Below are 20,977 nucleotides of genomic sequence, written 5' to 3'. Positions count from 1 at the left end.
GTCCAATGACAGCGATACCAATATTGCTTGAAAGATTCAACTCTATATTTTATATTACTAGGCCATCCTCTTATCATCCAATATTACATTTAGTATTACAGTAACTCACAAAAACGTAAAATGATATCACAATGGAAAATAAGCCAATTCATGGCAACTGACTGAACAAAATAAATCAAATTATTTTGTTTGTTGAATGTTTTCTTCTGTATTTTTGTGTATTGTTTAACGGTTCAAGTCATCAACATTGCCTAAGCTGGGGTCCCTGGCTTCCAGTAATGATTCGTGGGAGGTCCCCGGATTCTGATAATGATTCTGTTGGGGTCCCCTGGTTCTATTAATGATTCAGTGGGGGTCGCCAAAAGTCAAAAATTTGGGAACCACTGTATTATACCAAATGTAGGAAGACAAGAAACTGTTGGAATGTAAATTGATCAAAAAGTATTCTATTTAATAAAAAGTGTGGAAAAGTGCATTTGACATGTGAACAATGTTGATAAAAGCAAAGTAATTAAATAGAGAATGTTCAAAAGTAATCCAAATTGGTGAAGGTTGATCTTGGAAGCCATAAGCCATAGCACAACACTGTTGAATTAAAACAGAGGAATGATACAGTTTAAAATATGGAAATCGAATACAACCTTCAAGTTTTGGTTGTAGAAATACGTTTTTTTAATTATTCCTTAAAAATGCTGTCCAAAAAGAATCAAGTTGTTTAAAATAGTATTTAGGGATTTTAAAAGTTAACATTGAACTAGTGTAGAGGATGTGTAGATCAATCATCATTTTAATAGTATTGAACCTTCCCCACCATGATATAAACAGTAGAGATCAAACTGAGAATAAGGTTTGTATTTTGTATTTTAACATATTAAACTTTTGACTTAGGGGCTGATCACTTGTCTAGTACTCGGAGGGGCCCTAGACTCACAAAGTCAAGGTGGTAGCAGTCCAGCCACTGCCACACTGGCGGTCCCACGCCCAATTATGACTTCATCAGTATGACAGCCATTGCACCACTGCAACTGCCGGGGAACTGCAGTTCCGCAGCTGTCTGAGGGTCGCAATATGCTTGGTGGTGCCCTGAGGCCCTGTCAATCATATTACGACTTTCCACATTGCCAGCTGTGTCCCGGAGATATCCTCCATGTTACTGCTGGCAGTCCGGAAAGAAAGAGCCCCCTCTTGCCCATGCACATTAGGGTGTATGCAGGGGGGCATATGGTGTGTGCCCCCTGTCTCTAGGCCCCCCCAGTTCCAGGACAGTATGGACTTTACAGTCCATGCCATTCTGGAACTGGAATGCACTGTGTCTGGCCCACGGCACTGCCTTTCTAAGGCTCTCCTATAATTACTAGTTAAAATCCTTCGGGTGGTGTGCGGATGGCTTTGGCGGTCCTGGAGAGGGGGGACAGTATGTGGGCCCACTCCAGGACAGCCAAGTCGTAGTCAGACCCTAAGTGTGTCATAAATAGTGGGAGACAATCAGATACCAAGATATTTAAGGTTTGAGGGACATTGTGTAAAGTTCGGATTAGCAAAAATGTCTTGACAGTGAATAGAGTTCAAAGATCAAATCTATGTTTTATTAAAATTAAGTGTATAACCTTGTGATACTGAAATATCACAATTTGACATATATTAGTTGAGCATCAAATATGCAGATAATTGACCTAATAAAGCACCATGTTTAAAACCTGATATGTTTCTTTTACAAAGATTTCACTCCAGGAAAGGTTCCAAACATGGAACAAATAACAACGGAGATATGGGGAATCCTTCCATTGTGCTGCTATGTAAGTCAAAGTAAGAAGTAAAGCATCCATTCTGAAAAATACTAGTTCAAGGGTTAGAATATAGCAATTTAGTGAAAGAAAAGAAATTAAGGCAAAGCCAAAACAATGAATGGTTGTAAACAGAAATTGCTAATTAATAGATTCAAAAGCTTTGTCAACATCTATTGAGAGGGCTGCCAATGGGGAGCTAACTTTTCAAGCCAAGCTGACAATACTAGAGAACATTCTACCATTGTCAGCAGCATGTCTGACTCTTGATAATACCAGATTGGTCAGATTTTACAGGAAGAGGAATAACAGACTCTACGCAGGGACACACTGTTTCTAGTGTAACCAGGCGCTATATAAGTTTTTATTATTATTATTATTAATATTATTATTATTTTGGCAAAGATCCTGCAATTGTAATTGATAATTGAAATCAGCCTATAATTCTTATAAAATCAAGGGTCTTTATCTGTCTTAGAGATATAGATTAAAGTTACTAAGGCTTTCATAACACTAGCTGTGAATCAGAAATAAACAAGTTATAAAGTTCTAATAATTTGGAAGCACAAAAAGGAAACTTGAATGAGAAGATGTCAATAGAGAAACCATCCAGACCAGGTGATTTTTCCCTCTTCAAAGACTTAATTGCATCTGAAACTTCCTGGAGTGTAATATTATCTCTTAGCTTAGCAAAAGTATTTATAGGAGCAGGTGGTTGAGGGTTAACATTGAAATATTTCTGAACTTTGAATGCTGAGGTGGTATTATCATCATTATTGTTTTTTAATAGAAGCATTACAAAGAGTCAGACATTTTAGTTTTGGAGATTGAGATAGACTTATTTAATTGATCATTGATTGATTGAATCACCTTCATTCTACTTTAAAAAAAGTAATTAGCAAGCATTTTACCAGTTTTTATTCTGGTCCCTATGGAATATAGATTTGATTTTAAGCAGAATATTATATGTATCAACAGTAGTGAGTATGTTTTGGTCTGGTATAGCCATAAACAAGTCTTGAAGCATTGATGAGGAATTGTAAGAAAATAAGCAGGCTTAAGTGTTTTAAGGTGTTGCAATAGGAGCACATTTTGAATGCTTACACATTTTTCCCTGGAGTTCTTTAGGACTCCTAAACTGAGAAAAATCCTAACTTTAAGACTGTCGGTATTCACAGAAGGCATTTAGGAGTCCTAAAGTAAGGAGTCCTAACTTCTGTGAATACCGAAATGAGTAAGTACATTCTGTGAATACCAAAATGAGTAAATGCCTTCTGTGAATACCAAAATGGTAGTAACTTTAGGATTGTGTCTCAAGTTAGTTCTGTGAATCGGGCCCTGAGTATCTGAAAATATAGCGTTATTGAATATCCATCTACCAGGTTTGGAGGTAATGTTAGAACTATCTAATGAAGCCAGAATCAGGAAATCATCAGAGATAAAAATGGACCAAATTTCAGCAGATTGCAGACTAGAAGGTAGTTTTTTAGTAAATAAAATATACTATATTCCGGACATAGTATTATGCAAATTGAAAAAATAAAGAGAAGCTCAAATTATCAGGTTTGCAGTTCTTCCAAATATTAAATAATGGTCTGGAAGTAATTGCTGATTTAAATGTTTTATGTGGTTTGAACTTGTGTTTTGATTTTCTATCTGCAAAAGAGTCAAAAAATGGTTGAAGTCGCCAAACATTAATAATATTAGGGTTAAAGACATTAGCGAGTTTTACCTCTTTTTAATACCATAATTCAGGATTCTATTTAACAGGGCCATAAACATTACATTAAATAAGGTAATATGCATATTGTCTCGAACAACAATGACGAACACCAGATCTTCCGGTAGTTTCATTTTCAGTCGAAACTACTTGTAGTCTCAATGTTTTATGGCAGGGTATAGCAACACCACCTTTACAATCAACTGCTGCAGAGAATAATACCTGACCAACCCACTGGCTCTTCAATTTAACAGATTCAGAAAGATTACAATGCGTTTCCTGTAGAAAGGCAATTTGCAAATGAACTCTAGATAAGTGACGAACATTCCACAAGACAATGGTAAACTTGTTTGATACATGGGGATAGGAATACTGGAACAAGTGTGACAAGCTGCAAAAAAGAGAAAGGAGACAAAATAACATCATTGATTATACAAGACAAGAGATAAAAACAAGGGAACAAAAAGAAATCAAATATCATAAAAGTAGTGACAAAGAAAATAAAATAAGATACGTATCCAGATCTGAGGGGACAGCTAATGAAGAGAAGTATGAGACGTGCCAACAGCATATCGAGATTGACAGCAGAGAAAGAAGAAATAAAATGAAGATAACAAAGAATAAATCTTCAGCATAGGAAAATATCAAAACACAAAAAAACAACTTAAGACTTCTGAGCAATAGTATTCATTTAATGTGATATAATGTTCTGGATAAACATTTTCAGTTTAACATTATCATCAAAAGATTTAATAGTGCCTTCATTGGTCATCTTCCTTAAACAGTGATGTAGAATGCAATACTGTATAATCCGATGTCTAATTTGAGGCCTCAGAGCAAGTAATTCCTTCTGTCTGGCTGAAAGGAGGGTGCGGAGGTCGATGCAGGTGAGATAACACCCTGTTTTATTTAGTACACAGGTACAGGACCGGTCAGAGCAGGAAGCAGCAACCAACTGCTAAAGCACCTGACCATTCCACATGCCACCATTCTAACATAGAACCCATCGTCATAGTGGCATGTGCATCACAATAATAAAGCAGAACCAAGCACATCTCTTCCCTCCCAATAAAGGTAAATAAGGAAAAAAGGAAAGAAAAAACATAAAATCTTACAATACAACAGAGTCGCAGGGTGGTCACCATAAAAATTTGGCAACTAAGGCATGGCAACAAAGCAGACACAAAAACCAAACAACTCACACACTATTATCTCACGTAATCATTGAACCAAACGGGAGGTCGCCTTTCTCTTTTTGACCCATTCAAGCAAGGATTGCTTTGCATGGTAGTACACATTCCCTGCTCACTGTCCGACCTCTGCTTGGACAACCACTCCTTGTTCCACCATTTCTCATCACTAAGCTTGACAGATCTGCCTCTGAGAGCAATGATCTGCATGGGACTGGAACATTTTGACTGACCTTCAGCAACCAGACAAGGCAATTTCACTTTAACCCAATCTCCTGTTTTGAAAATAGCTTGTCCTCTACCTTTGTTTGGCTCCTTGGTCACCTACTTGCTCTGGAACTTTTCACAAGTTTCTCTCACCAATTCACATTTCACATTGGGTACATTCAAATCATGCATCCAAGGTATTACTAATTTGGTGGCAGCCATTCTACCTTTCAATAAAGCAAAAGGGAACTCCTTGGTAATGGCACTGGGTGTAGTGTTAAGAGCCACAACAAGTCTACAAGTTCCTTCGTCCAATTCAATCTATTTGCCACTGACAACTGAATACTGTCTTTTATGACCCTGTTACATCATTCTACCATACCATTATTGTGAGGATGATATAAACAAGTGGTAATGTGCTTGATGCCCCAATGACGCATGAACCCTTAAAACTCTTTGGCCATAAATTGTACCCCATTGTCGGTGACAAGTTCAACAGGAGCACCTTCTCTCAAAAATAAAGACTAAAGAAAATCTAACACCTCCTCAGTGTTGGCGGACTTCTCAAATTAGATTCAGGCCACCTAGAGCCATAGTCTACTGCAACTAAACCGTATCCGTTCTGTTCATCCAAAACATGCGTAGGTTCTATGATGTCCAAACCTATCTCGAACCATGGATTGCCTGGAACAGGCACTGCTTCAATTGGACTAGGAAACATGATTTGGGTTTAATCACTAACCCCACACTCTACACAGTCTCTCACAGAATGTTCAACTCCCCCATCCATGCCTGGTCACCTAAATATTTGTATATTTCTCCTATTCATGGCTCTCATGCCCATGTGAGCCTCATGGGCTAAAGATAAAATATTGCTTTGCGATGCAACAGGCATCACCAAAAAAATCCATTCTTCTCAAGACACCCATATGCATACTTAACTCCAAAAAGACATGTTTGAAAGAACTGGCTTCCCCATCTTTAGTGGTCCAATCCTTACTCAACATACCAACCTTCACTTGGATAGTTTAATCTTCTTGCAAAGCAACTTTCCACTCTTCTACTGATATGCAACCAAAACTGGATTCCTACAATGAGGCCACAAAGCAAAAGCCATTATCCACCTGCTTCCTTACCTGCACACTGGAGAGGGGCACCTGACAAAACAGGCCGCAAAAATATTCTTATTGTCAGGAATAGTTTCCAATTGAAGCTGGAACTACATTAACCTGTAGTGCCATTTAGCAATGCGCGGAGTGGCATTGCTGGTTCCCTTCGTGGTGAATATGTTAATCAAAGGCTGATGATCCATGCAGATGATAAACTCCGAACCCTTATAAGTATTGCCTAAAATGATCCACACCCCACCAACAAGCAAGGGCTTCACGCTCTATCACAGAGTAAGAGCACTCTGCACCTCTTAAAGTGTGAGACGCAAAAGCCACCACTTTTTCCTTTCCCTCTTGATTTTTTGGGGGGTAACAGAGAACCCAAACCATGCTGACTTGCATCTGTGATGACAATAGAAATATCATGTGTTTCAAAAGGGAATGGCACAACCTAATTCCAGTTTTATCTGCTGGAATTGATTTCTTACTCTGAAGAACACACAAACTGTTTTTTTTTTCTTTATCAGCATTTTCAAGGTATGTGTCTTATCACTACAGTTGGGAATGAACATGGCATAAAATTCCAACATGCCAAAAAAAATGACTGGAGCTGGCCCTTATTTTGTGGTGTTGGGAAACCCTTTATGTCTAAATCCTTCTTAGGTTCCACCCCCAGAGCAGACAATTTATATCCAGGTAATCCACATTGCCCACTGCTACCTTACACTTCTCTGCTTTTAAAGTGATGCCCGTTTCAGTTAAGATAGCTAGAACAGTGGGCAAAGTCTTATCATGACATTCCACATTCTTACCATACAGCAAAATGTCATCCTGAAAACACTTGACATTGGGAACACCAGAAAACATCACCTCCATGACCCTCTGAAATATCACAGGAGTCAATGCAAGACCAAAGGGCATTTTCCTAAATCTGTAAGCACCAGAAGGAGTCACAAAGGATGTAAGATGCTTACTCTCTTTCTAGACAGTGATCTGGTGATATGCAGAGGACATATCTAAGGTGGTAACATTTTTTGCCCCTTTAATAAACCTAGAATCTCCGTAATGATAGGTAGGGGATGACTGTCAACCCATATTCTCTCATTTAGATCCCTCAAGTCAATGCACATTCTAAGGGCACCATTCATTTTCCTGGCCAAAACCACAGGGGACAACCATTCAGAGCTCTCAAGGGGCTCAATGACACCCTGCTGACAAAGATTCCAATTCCAGGGGTAGCTCCTTCCTCATGGCATATGGAACACGTCTGGTTTTGTGAACAACAGGTTGAACTTCTTGCTTCCAAATTATACGATGTGAAAATCCCTTAATTTTTCCAAGATCCTTGCTAAAGACTTCAGGAAAAGATGATTTCCAGTCCTGTTCCCGCACAGCCCAACAAATGTGATGTCCTCGTTGAGCAGAAAGTGCTCTGAACTGTTTGGGTAAAAATTATGCCCAGATTTTCCGCTTCAACCATCTCAGAAGAGAAGATCCATCTTTTACCACATACACAGTGGCAGGAGTGGAATGCCCCTTAAAAGTTAACACACAGTCGAATTCCTCCAAGACCTGAACGGGAACGCCCTCATAAGCTACAGGCTTAACCGGGGATTTCTTCAAGGGAATGTTGACTAACCTATTCCACTGTTCGGGACCAATGAGAGTAAAAAAGGAACCGGAGTCGGCCATCATGGAAATATTTTCACCATCTACACAAATTTGTTAAAATGGTCGCCTGACACTAGTGCAGTAAACCTTCAAAACCCCTCGAATATCAGCCTTATTTATGGAATCAGTGGTTTTGTGCGAATCATTCAACTTCCCTACAACACTCGATTCACAAGTATTCAACACCACCATCACCAGATTTCCTTGCTTACTGTCAGGATCAAAATCCACCTAAGATAAACGATCAACTGACAGAGCCTTTTTAGTTGTAGGTTTGACATGTACTGGCTTAGATTTGCATACCTTAGCAAAATGACCCCTCTTTTTGCATTTCTCGCAATGCTTATCAGATGCGGGACAGAAAGAAGCATTTCCAAACTGACTTCTGCTGCCACGTCTGTAACACTCTCAGGTTCTCTGTTTAACACTTTTCCTTTTCCTCTTGTTCATGACATCCTCCACCTTAACTGCATGCACTTTAGTTTCTAAGGCCATCTTGTCCATGTACATTTTTAGCTATATCTAATGCTTTGCACAAGGTTAAGTTCAGCCATCAAAAGCTTCTCTTGAATACGTTTTGCTATTAGTTTTCTCAACTAATTGGTCCCTTAACATTTTGTCCTCGAACGTTCTATTGTCACATGTCGCTGCTAGGACTCTAAGATCAATCCTGAAAGATTCTTCTGGTTCACCCGGCAACTGCTTCCTCATGTAGAACCTGTGACTCTCCATAATGATGTTACGTTTCTTTTTAAACTTGGCATCCATCATTTTTATAGCAGAAGCATATTCATCCACTGCATCGCCCTCATCCATAACTACAGCTGGAGGCAAGTGCTTTAAAACATTCTTCCCTTCAGTGCCCAAAGAATGGTGCAATAAAGTTATTTTTTTCTTCTGAGTGAAAACTTCTGCTTCAATGGCTTCTAGGTAAGCCTCAAATCCCTTTAACCATGATTCCCACTCCACAGAAGGATTCCCTGGAGTCAATAGAAATGGAGAAGGGGTAAAACTGACTGTTGCATGTTGGCAGGTTTAAAGGACTACAACGATATAACCAAAATTATTGTGTGCAGTAACATAAAAAGGTTGCGTTTATGAGGAGAGAGAACAGCATTAAATCACAACAGAAGGTCACAGAGTGTGCGTGTCACTGAAGGTGCATGCAAAATGCTGGAATATTCGTATGCAGGGAGTGAAGACCTGTAAATCACAATAAAAGATCACCACAGTGTGCGTGTCACTGCAGGTGCACGCAACATGTTGGAATAGTTGAAGCGAAAAGAGAAAGTTACCAGAAAACTTGTGACACGAGTATGTCACCGGTACATGCTGTTTGAAGAAGGTGCAGCTCGTTGTGAATATGCAACAAAAAGTGTGTGGAAATCATCGATACGCCGAACAAGCAAAGACAGGAGCAAACCTGGTTTGAGCAGAACATTGACATTACCAGGATGAGGTAACCAGGAGTAGGTGGAGACATCTGGAAAGCATTGGTGGAATGGCTGGAAAGCGAGAAGAAACTAGCGCCGGAATCACAGACTAACAGCTGGAGGTTGCTAGGCTACAAACGCCAAACCAAATGTAGTGACCTAGCCGGGAGAGATGCGAAAGAGGCTGGGATTTGCTTGCTGGACTGCAAGGCAGGGTTTAATCCAGGTTCAAAGTTGACGAGATAGGTGGCATCACCAATGTCACAAAACACCCCAAAATGGATCTTCCCCAGAAGAATGCCACCGCAAAATGCAGGAACAAGGTGCAGGAAACATGCCGGTGTGTGCTGCTGTTGGGCAGTGAAACGAGGTGCAGAAAACATGCAGGTGTGTGCTGTTGTTGGGCTGAGAAGAGAGGAGTCCCGTTCTTCTTGTTTACAGACACCATGAAAAAAGCTCCTGTTTTTCTGGAACACCACGGTACAGATCTGATCGAGGCCAGTGAAAGGAGGATGCAGAGGTCAATGCAGTTAAGATAACTCCTTGTACTATTTAGTACACAGGTACAGGAGAGGTCAGAGCAGGCAGCGGAAACCAACTGCCAAAACACTTGACCATTGCACATGCCACCATTCTAACACATAACCCGTCGTCATGAGGCATGTGCATCACAATAATAAAGCAGAACTCAACCCAGGCATTAGTTACATTGGAGATATCTTGAGATATGAATATATTATGACAAGACCAGAGAGTATGCCTTTTATCTGTAGCTGCCTTCAAGGCACAAAGAAGATCTGTAAATTCTAGAAAAAGCATAACTATTCCTCTAGGTTTAGAAAAATGAGGATTAAGTTGACCTAAACAATGAGCCCATTGCAAATTAGGAGAAGGGGTGGTGGGAAAAACAACCAGGTATAGCAGGAATTTCTTTAAGGAGTCTAGATGATTAGGTCCTTCCAGAGCATCCAGTAGACCATACAAACGGACATAATTGCAACGATTCCTGTTCACCAAACCACCAGTGTGAAAATTGAGTTTCAGTATCTCTTGTTCAAGTAGCAGAAATGTTGTAAATTTATCTTCAAGGGACTAACAAGATGCTCCATTTAAACCATTTTCCCTTCTAATCGATCTGCTGCAATTTCCCAACAGTGCCACATATTTATGGCTGTAAGTTCCTCATTTAACCACTTGGCTGCTAGGCGTTCCCCCCCCCCCCCCTGTGCTGGAAATTGCCATTTTAGTGGCACCATGACGAGCTCAGCTCGTCATCAGCACACGACACCCGTGGGTGATGACGAGCTGAGCTCGTCATCAGCATCGAAGGGGTTAATCAACAATGGTATCCAAGACTGGATATCTAGATGACATGATGGGTGAAGGAGAGTAATTCTTTAACTTTTTGGCCACATGTGGGGGCGTTAGCCCCAACAAGCAAGTCCCTGGCCATTTTGACATTTGGCACTGTACTGTGAGTGACCTTCCGAGTACATTTTAGTCTACAAATAAAATAAAAATGTGAATTCCAAACACCTGTAGTACTTCTTGAAGGAGAACCCAATAATTTATTAAACAAAATGCATTTCTTTGTCAGGAAAGAAGTGATCGGAAAAATCAGTTAGATAAAAGAGTGCATTTCAAAATGGCAGCCAGACCGAATTACCGGGATATTAAAATAAAGAACTGTGAAAAATCCATCGTGTTCCATGAAAGTAGAGTCAGAATAGCCAGAAGAAGGTGACTCGTTGAGGGGTTCACAACCGCCCCATCATGGAGAGAAAGATGCAAGCATTATGCTGCATAAAATGGTGACTGCCCATTTACCAACCAGGGATCACCACAGGGAGAAGAGTGTAGGATACGAGAATTAACAGAAATGGTCCCACTGTGTCAGGATACTTAAGAATATGTAGGCAGGACCAAAACAATTCTAGAAAGGTCCAGCTGATGGCTTCAAAAGTAAAATAAATATTTTATGAGATACAGCACAATCTGCTATTTAAAGGTTGATCAGATAAACACAAAAATGCCAAAAGGCCTAACAAATACCATTTTACTAAGCGCACCTCAAGGCTTTGTTGAGCGGATTAAAGACCGAGAAACTATACCTTTATAGTTTGGCATGCTATAAGAACGTTCACCAAGTCCCACACCAGGCAACACATTTCTTCCAACTTAGATGCACTTCATGGAAGGATGTCTGGTGATAAGAATTACATCAATCCCCTCTGCAGCATATCAAAAGCACTTTATCATTCCAGCTCAGTCTCCACACATGGAGCTGTGTGCTGTGTGTTGTCCAGACTGCAGGTCAGGTTGGCATTTATTTGCCACCTGAGAAGATCCCGTGCTCCTGAGCTATATTCTGTGAGATCTGTATGGAGTAGTAGACACATATCTGATGCTGGGCTGACTGAAATTAGAGGTTCCACTAAACCGACTGCGTTTACCATCTGGCTTTTGGATGAGGAGAATGCACAAGGAACAGGGCAAAAGACCAAGGGCCATATGTATCATACTTCCGTTTTGCGAATTTTAAATAGCGAATCTTAAGGAATCGCTATTTAGAATTCGCAAAACGGTATGTATGTAGGTAATCTAGGAATTTTAGCGATTCCTTACTATTCCTTGTTTGCGAATTCGCAAATTGCGAATTCGCAAATAAGGAATACTTCCCATTCATTTCTATGGGCCAGTAGGCCCATAGGAATGAAGGGGAAATTTGCTAATCGCTATTTGCTAATCGCAAATTGTGCGAATTTTCAAGGGTGCAGGGGGTGTCTCAAGAACACCCTGCTGCAACCCTGAAAATGACATGTGTGCGCATATGGCGCACATACATGCCCTAAGGGCATGCATGTGCGTCACATGCCACAATGAAAAATGCAAATTTGTGCTTATTGAAAAGGAATCGCAATTTACCGCCAACTTTCAGTTGGTGGTAAATTGCGATTCCTTAAACCTAATTCGCAAGAGAAAAAAGCTTCTTACATAGCAATTAAGGAATCGCAAAATTGCGATTCCTTAAATGCTATGGCAAAATAAGGAATTGCAAAATTTTGCACTTCCTTATTTTGCTACTTTTTCATACATTGCAAATGTGCAAAAATGGCCGTTTCCGATTCGCAAAGGCCGAAATTCGGCGAATTTCGGCCTTTGCGAATCGAAAATAGCTTCATACATATGGCCCCAAGACTCACTGCAGTGGTAGAAAAGATTTGAATTCCATTGTTTCTGGGTAGTCACAACAAAGGGAATCCTGACACACACCTCTCTATTTCCTCCTTTAAGGTTTCAACAACATTCTCAAAGTGAATTTAGGAACTCACTTGTTCTTACAGAAGTAAATGTGAAAATCTGCCCCTTCAAAGCAAGCAGGGCTTTATTCAGTCACAGCCTTGAGTAATCTTGACAAAAACTAACAATTGGCACTGGTGTCCCTGAACCTTAGACGTGTCCTTTCACCAAGTGGCCCGATCAGCCTCCTCTCACAATATTGTGCAAGTATCTCTACCTTAGAAGTGACATATTTTCCAATTTAGATTACTTGGCCAGGAATGAACAAATTATAACTATGCATATGAGAAGCACTTGAATATGATAGAGCGTGGGGGATTGTATACTTTTTGGAGTTTCAGCATTAGGGGATGTGTTCAGGATTAGTTTAGTTGTTGTAAGAAAATGTATGCAAAGTGACTGAAATTACAGCATTACCCCAAATCACGTAATTTAAGTGAGACATTTTAAAGTGAGATGTACCATTCAGGTAATTTTTTATGCAAGCAGCATTTCAGGTAGATTTCTTAATCCGAACTGACCATTCGGTTATTCTTTGAGCGCACAACTAAAATTATAAAGGCGAGCTCCACGTTTTTTATTGTGAGTGCCAGTTCCTTTAACGTGGGCAGTCAACAAACATTTCAGCTACATTTTTTAACTGAGCAGACTGTTTGGACAATTTTTAGAACAAAACTTCAAATCTGAAAGTGAGCAGTAACGTTTTGAAAGCACGCATCTGGAAATAGTCTGGAAATTACAAGACTGCATTATTTGAATGTGAGATGCATTTTGTATAAATATGCGTAATTTCACTTCATTTTTCTTTAATTTTACAAAATTACACTACAGTAAATTATACACGATTCTCACGCCCCTAATTTGTTTATCATTTTACATGTCTAAATCGAATGCAGTAGGCCTCATTGTATCGTGTATGTTTTATTATTATGTTTGTAATTTATGATATATCTGTGTTTTGTTATTTAATAACACTTAAATTGGTATATTTATGTGTTTATGTTTTTTTTGTATTGAGTGGTAGGCATTTTGGGGCATATTTAGAAGGGCATTGCACCACCGAAGCATCTCTTATTCCGACGCTCTGGTGGCGCAATGCCCAGCTCTTCATTTATAAGGAGTGGCTAAGCCACCTTGTAACTATGGTCCTCCTCACTGCATTTTTCAGTGGCAAAGGGGATTGCAATGGGTGTTGCTGTGGGTTTTCCCACGCACCACCCATTGCTTTTTGACACTGCTCCAGATTTATAAAGGTCTGTACATCTGAGGCAGCACCAAACACTTACCCTTTGGAAAGCAGGAGTTAGAGTGGTGAAGAGAGAAATATTGATATTTTTCAAATTTTTTGCTCTTTCTATTCATCTGCAGCACACATAGAAGAAGCAAATGCCAATAAAGGCTGTTTTTGCGCAGGAAGGTATCCGTTCCTGCACAAATACAATCATCCGTTCAACGCAGGCATCCTTGCACCATGGGCATGGGTGCCTACACTGGCACTAGGCAACTTTTTTAGAACTGACAAAGGGGAAAAGAAGGGGTTGTGCGGTATTTTTGTAAATACGGAACATTCCTGTATTTTTTAAATGAAGCATTGCGGAGCAGCTAAATTGCTTGCAGCGCTGCGCTGTGCCATTTCGTTGATTGTGTTTAGGATTAGTTTAGGTAGTATAAGTTAGTGTTTGTTGTCTGTTAAGTAGGTGCATGCTAGGCTTTCATTTTAGCTGTTTTAGTTTTATTTTGATGTTTGGCCTCATTGTACTGTGTATATTTTATTTTGATATTTGCTTGTAATGTTTTAAATATATGTGTTTCTTTTAGTTGGTAACCTTTAGTTTGTGATGGTCATGTATTTTTTTCCAATTTTGAGCAGTATTTTGTGTTTTGCTTGGGTAGTGGACTTTTGGATCTCCATGTATAATAGAAACACATTTGATATTAACCAATATCAGTTTTAATGTGCCTAACGGCCACATGCATCAAAGTCTGGTTTTGCGATTCCTTATTTGCGATTTTTATGGAATCGCAAATAAGTATTCGCAAAATGGGATGCATGATTTATATCGCATAATATTTGCGATTCGGTAAAAAACGCAATTTTTACCGAATCGCAAATATTATGCAAATTCTAATTTGCGATTTCGCAATTCCAATTGATTCCTATGGGCCAAAAGGCCCATAGGAATCAATGGGAAGGCATTGGGATTTTGCGAATTTCAATTAGCGATTCGCAAAATGTTAATGCATTCCATGGGTGCAGGGGGGATCCAAAGGAACCCCCCTGCACCCTTGAAATGTATTTTGAAGTGCATGTTTCACACACACATGTCCTAAGGACATGCGTGTATGTAACATGACAGTGTTTTAAAATGCAATTTTGAGCATTTTAATACATTTTCGCAAATTACCACGAGGTTCACCCTCGTGGTAATTTGCACCCCATAATTGCGAATTCGTAATTTTAAAAGAAATCATGCATTGCTTTTAAGGAATCGCAATTTTGCGATTCCTTAAAAGCAATCGCATTTTTGGAATTCGCTAAAAATAGCGATTTTTCAAAAAATGTTTGATGCATCCTAAAAACCTATTTGGGAATCGCAAACGGCCAAATTTACCGATTCGCACCGTTTGCACTTCCTAAATAGGTTGATGCATGTGGCCGCAAATGTTTTGCTGCTCTGGAGTGTTTTTTAAAATATTTTTAGGGGGCTTTCTAAGATCTTCAAACTCAAGGAGAGGGGCTCGTCAATCCAAAGGGACAGAGCACCAGATAATTCAAGAGTAAACATTTTATATATTCCCTTTGGAACCACTGTACATACACACTCACAGTGATTCCCCACGCTCATTCACCTTATATACCAGCCTTGTCCAGTTAATACTCCACTCCGGATGTTAAGGGCACTTACACATATATTTAATCGACAATTTCACAATAATTCAATAAAAGATATACACAGAATTAAAAAAGTTTAAAAATTGCATTGACAATATATTAAAATCACTATGTATCACAATTGAACAAGTTCATACTATTTCCAACAACCTGGAAAGGAATAATAGAAATTCAGTTCTATTTGTCGTTCGCAGTTAATTTGGAATTGATAGTCAGCACCCTGCAGGGGAATTAATTTCCTGTTCTTCATGCTGCTACTTTCTTCGCCAAATTTAACAAAACATTAAGCATCAATGCGTTTCGGTGGGATAATCTCAATCAGGCCACCTGCATCAGGACCAAAATTTAATTCATTCCGCTCCTTTCTGCAATTTCAAAATAACCAATATAATTGTCTCTTTAAACACCTATTGTGAAATAAATATACATAAACATGAAATGGGATTTTTGGTAGGCTAGGGCATGCACCAAAGCCAGGCAGAAACCACCACTCTAGTCAGGATAAGGGGTAACACTCCTAAAATACCCCTGCTCACCCCCTTGGTAGCTTGCATGAGCAGTCAGGCTTATCTTAGAGGCAGTGTGTAAAGCATTTGCACATAACCAACAGTAATGCAGTGTAAGCAATACAAAAGGACACCACACCAGTTTAGAAAAATATCAAATATTTGTATATACTTAGACAAGACCAAAACCGATAAAAATCCACAATACAGTACTTAAAAAACTTCTGTTATCAAAGTATGCTTTAAAAACAGTTTCTTGTTGTCGATAGCTCCATCCGGGTCTATCACAGCGTCGTGAACAAACAAATCCAAACAGTTTTGGCTGACCACAGCGTTGAGGGCCAGCTAAGATGTCGGGAGGACCCGCAAACAGTAGGTTTTAGAAATGCAGGGCATCGGGGACCTCACGTTGAGCTTCCAAAAGCATGGCATCCGCAGGCGTCGGGTCCAGAGATCAGTGCACGAGTCATCGGCCCCCTAAAATTCACACACGTTGCAGATTGAACTCCTTTCTGGTGAAGTCAGGAGCACTGGCGTTGGCAGGCGTTGGGTGCTGCGGTGCAAAGTGCAGCAGTGCGGCGTGGGGTGCCCTCAGGTTGCGGTGCGAGCAGTGGCTTGGTGACAGCATCAGATGGCATCATCAGTGAGTCCAGAGTCGCGGTGCAAAGTGGTGCGGTGCTGGCAGGTCACGTGCACGCAATGGGGTCCTCGTTGCTTAAGGGCTGTCGTCGGCTGACGTACTGGAGTTGATGGCGCCGGCATCGGTAGGCCAAGGCTGCAGAGCGGGATGAGGGCAGTGTGTCATGTTCCTTTAAGAGCGGTGCCCTCGAACCACGGTGCAAGCAGCAGCGGATTAGAATTTGGAGTGGAGCAGCGGTGTCAGGGATACCAAGGCGTCATCGTGAGGTCAGGCAGTGCAGAATGCTGTGCCCACAGGTGGCGGTGCGAGCAGTGGCTTTGTGGCGATGTCAGCAGGCGTCATCGGTGGGACCAGGGTTGCGTTGTGGCTTTGCGGCGGTGCCCTCTGCGGTGCCTTCAGGACACAAAGTCAGCAGTCATGTCGTATATGTTGTTGGGTTGCTTTTTCTTCTGTTGCAACACAAAACACACAGGCCCCATGGCTAAGGGCAGAAAAGCTTGAAGTATTTGCTGTTCCTGAGACTTCTTGAACAGGGGGCAAGCTCTACCTCAAGCCCTTGGAGAAACTCACAAAGTAGATTGCAGAAAGTTCAGTCCAGTCCTTTCACTGCCCAAGACAGAAGCAGGCCCTGCAGGCACAGCAAAGCACAGAGAAAAGTGGTAGTTCCTCCTCACAGCTTCTCCAGCTCTTCTTCTTGGCAGTATTCCTGGTCCAAAAGAGTTCTAAAGTTCAGGGGTCTGGGCCCCAATATTTATATCCCAAAATCCTTTGATCTCTTAGGCAGAGGTGTCTGTGCCCAGCCAGAGCCAGTTCAGACTTCTCTGGTGTGACTTCCTGGCAGAAGGTGGTGACGGTATTGTCAGAGGCAGACCAGGCCCTTTGAGATGGAAGGAAATCTCCTCCCTCTTCCCCCAGCCCAGGTCTATTCAGCCCTTTCCTGACCCAGCTAGACTATCTGGAGCCACTCCTGCTCCTCAGACTTCTGTCATGCAAAACCCAAACAGGCAATCCACATTCCAGCAGAGGCACACGGGATGACTAGCAAGAAAATACCTACTTTCTAAAAGTGGTGTTTTCAAACTTGGAATGTAAAAATAACCTTCACTAAAAGATGCATCTTTAGATTTTGAGTTCAGGCATACTAAACTTTATTTCCCGACCTAATTCCTGGGGCCAGTTATGTTTATAAGTTGTTATAAACAAACTCCCCATTTTGTCCTATGGGGAACAGGCAGCCTTGCAATAGTGAAACACGAAATTGGCCTTAATTCACTATCAGGACATGCCACACATACCAGGGCATGTCCTACATTTCACATACACTGAAAGGGAAGGTTAGGGAGTGGCAAGTGTGTGCACTGGCCAAGTCGACATGGCAGTTACAAACTGCGCGCAGACTCTGCAATGGCAGGTCTGAGTTACCTTTTTAGGGCTACTCAAATGGGTGGCACAATCAGTGCTGCAGGCCCAGTAGTAGCATTTGATTTACCGGCCCTGGCACAATCAGTGCGCTTTACTAGGGACTAAACAAGTAAATTAAATATCCAATCACGGAAACACCAATCCATAACACAATTTACAAAGAGAGCATATGCACTTTAGTTAGCACTGATAAACAGAGGTAAAGTGCCCAGAGTCCTAAAACCAACACAAACAGGACCGGAAAAAATAGGAGAAAAAAGCAATATGTTTGGGGATAACCCTGCAAAAAGGGCCATGTCCAACACATGTCGATAAGTATATTTAAAATCTTTATATCAGGCCTATTTTTAACTCATTAAAATAACACAATATTATTCCAACTTGATTGTTAAACATTAAAAAATATGTATCACAATGTACAGTCTAAATATTATAATATCCATACGTTCTCAAAAGATCCCTACAAGCTTTATTCTGTGTATTAAAAATATATCCATAAAAGCATTCTATAAAACATGGACAAATCATTGTGGATTTTACAACAGTCAGAATATTTCTGTAGTATACATTCTCCTATGTCCTTTTCCCCTCAACAAAATTATTTAAAAATAGTCACATATTTCAATATTAGTATAGATACATCATGGCAATCAATTAATTCTTTATATCAGCACATAAAACTACAAAGTCATAAAAATACATTTGATATATTATTAAAAGACCAAAAAACATTTGAATCATAGAGTGTACAACATATTCCGTTTCATAAACAAGTGATTCCAATAAAGAGAGTTCCTTTCTTTGCTTGATAGCCAATTGGGTCTAGGAAATTACCGCATTACATATCAAAATATGTTATAAATCTCAAATAAAATAAAAGGCAGTTTTATAGGAGTGCAGTCTGTTAGAAAAAAAGATTGGGCGTAAAATTAATTTCTGCAAATCACCATAGAAATTGCAAAATAGTACAAAATGCTGAGTGCTTAGGACGGGTTTACAATCACACGGGCACATTGGGAGATTTGCGCTCCATTTACTCATCTTTGGGAATGCTATCTGAAAATGCAGCATACTCAAACTTAATCTAGTTAAATAAAATCTATGTTGAGTATTTCTGATGAAGATAAGGTATGGCTGTGTCCCCAGGGATAAAGACCCTTCATGGTATGATCTAACATTTGATTTAGTACACAACGCAGCTTCCCTTACTGTTTCCCTAGATCTAAAAATCTCCTTTTTAGCTCCCCCTTACTAAAATTCTCCATACTTATTGGATTTCTACAATCGGATTACGCATCACACATCAGAAAGGAGGCCATGGATGTATTTTAACCATGGTATTTTTTTCAAATAATCAAGAGGTAGTCAAACACGGATTATTTCCTTAGTGAAGTGAGTTTCATCCTTTGTCCACATTCGATACCATAGTGTTAGGGCAGACATACTAATCAAGTCACTTAGGAATGGTACATCTGTTTCCCTGTAGACAATATAGGTGGCCGTGGAATTAGGGACTGATAGCGCTCTTCGTAAAAATGTGTTTTCCAATGTTTGTAGTGGGGAGGTATCTGCCATACTCCAGAAAGCTCCACCATAGCATACCCCTTTTATACATTTACTCCCATATAATTTTAAGATCTCTCACACTGGCTTGTTGCCTATTTTTTGTAAAAATCTAAAAATAGCCTTGCTTATCCTTAAAAATGTCAATTTGTATACATTAATATGTGCTTTCCCAGTACCTTTACAGTTAAAAAGTAACCCCAGGTAAGAAAAAGTTGATGTCCTTTCAATTGGTACACCATCGATGTAGTGGGTTCTGCTTTTGGCTTTACTTTTCCCACACATCTTAACTAGAGTCTTAGACAAATTAACCGCAACATTTTTTCAGTCATAACATTTGTAAATTTATTAATCAGGAGTTGAAGGCCGTTAGCAGTCCTGGAAATCAGGACTGCATCGTCAGCATATAATAAAACTGGTGTTACACATTTACCAACTATAGGGGCATCGGCCTTTAAACTCTGCAGTAAAAGATCAACTCCATTGATATACAATGAAAATAAAAGTGGGACAAGGACACAACCTTGTCTGTTCTCTTGGGTTACTCTAAAGTGCGTTGTGCATTCCCCGTTTGTCCATATCGTACCTTTGCTGTTAGATGGGCATAAATTTGTGACAAAAGACTGATAATATTGTGTGTGTCACCCATCCCTTCCAGTGTTTGCCATAACATAGTATGGTTTACTAAATTAAATGCGCTGGAGAGGTCAACAAAGCAAAGATGAAGTAAGCACGTTTTTGCATGGGTGTATTTTCCTATGAGCAGTTCTAGGTTGACACACTGTTCAACCGTACCGATTCCCCTTCTAAAGCCATATTGGGCTTCAGTTAGAATGTTTTTGTCCTTAACCCAACATTCTAATCTGGCTAGCATAATTCTGCCCATGAGTTTAAATGTGGAATCAAGTAGGGAAATCGGACGGTAACACTTTGCGCTAGCTCTATTACCTTGTTTAAAATTCGGGACAATCTCACTTTCAGCCCAAGTTGCTGGTAGCATCCGGTCAGTAATAGGGTTACAAAGGGTAACTAAAATGGTGGACCAAAAATCAACATTACATTTAAAAATATCAATCTGGACCCCATCCGGGCCAGCAGCCTTCCCGCTTGCACTATTTTGTAAGGCAGTTCCAATCTCACCTGCAGTAATAGTTTAAATTTTACTAATTTACAATAAAATGATGTTGCTATCATTATCCATTTTATTGCAACATTTAGTGGGGTTAAAAATATCTTCAAAGTGCAGTACCCATTCTTTTAGGGTAACTACTGTATCAACCCTTGCCAAGGAGATATCCTTGGCAAGGGTTGATTTATAGTTTTTCAAAATAGGATGGAGTTCTTGGTCTCAGCTGCCTGGACCAAGTTGTCATATGCAACCTGTCTAATTTCTATTTTCCTTGCGTTGAAGGCTTGTTTGTAGCATTTTCTTAGGCTTCTAATTATTTCCCCATTTCTAGGTTTAACTTTCAAGGCTTCTGTCAAATCTTTATTTAATTTTGAGCATTCTATGTTAAACCAACATGGGCACTAATCTCT

At 40.0% G+C, this 20,977-nt stretch overlaps 1 long non-coding RNA gene across 1 annotated transcript in view; it reads right to left on the bottom strand.

The window, feature by feature from the left end:
* LOC147698912 (uncharacterized) overlaps positions 1–20,977 on the bottom strand; it is a 776,736-nt gene that overhangs the window by 640,208 nt on the left and 115,551 nt on the right. The window lies entirely within an intron of this gene.

This window comes from Lissotriton vulgaris, chromosome 8 (assembly GCF_964263255.1).
Source record: "Lissotriton vulgaris chromosome 8, aLisVul1.2, whole genome shotgun sequence".
Taxonomy (NCBI): domain Eukaryota; kingdom Metazoa; phylum Chordata; class Amphibia; order Caudata; family Salamandridae; genus Lissotriton; species Lissotriton vulgaris.
Note: the sequence above shows the minus strand (reverse complement) of the source record. Positions and strands in the feature narration are given on the sequence as shown.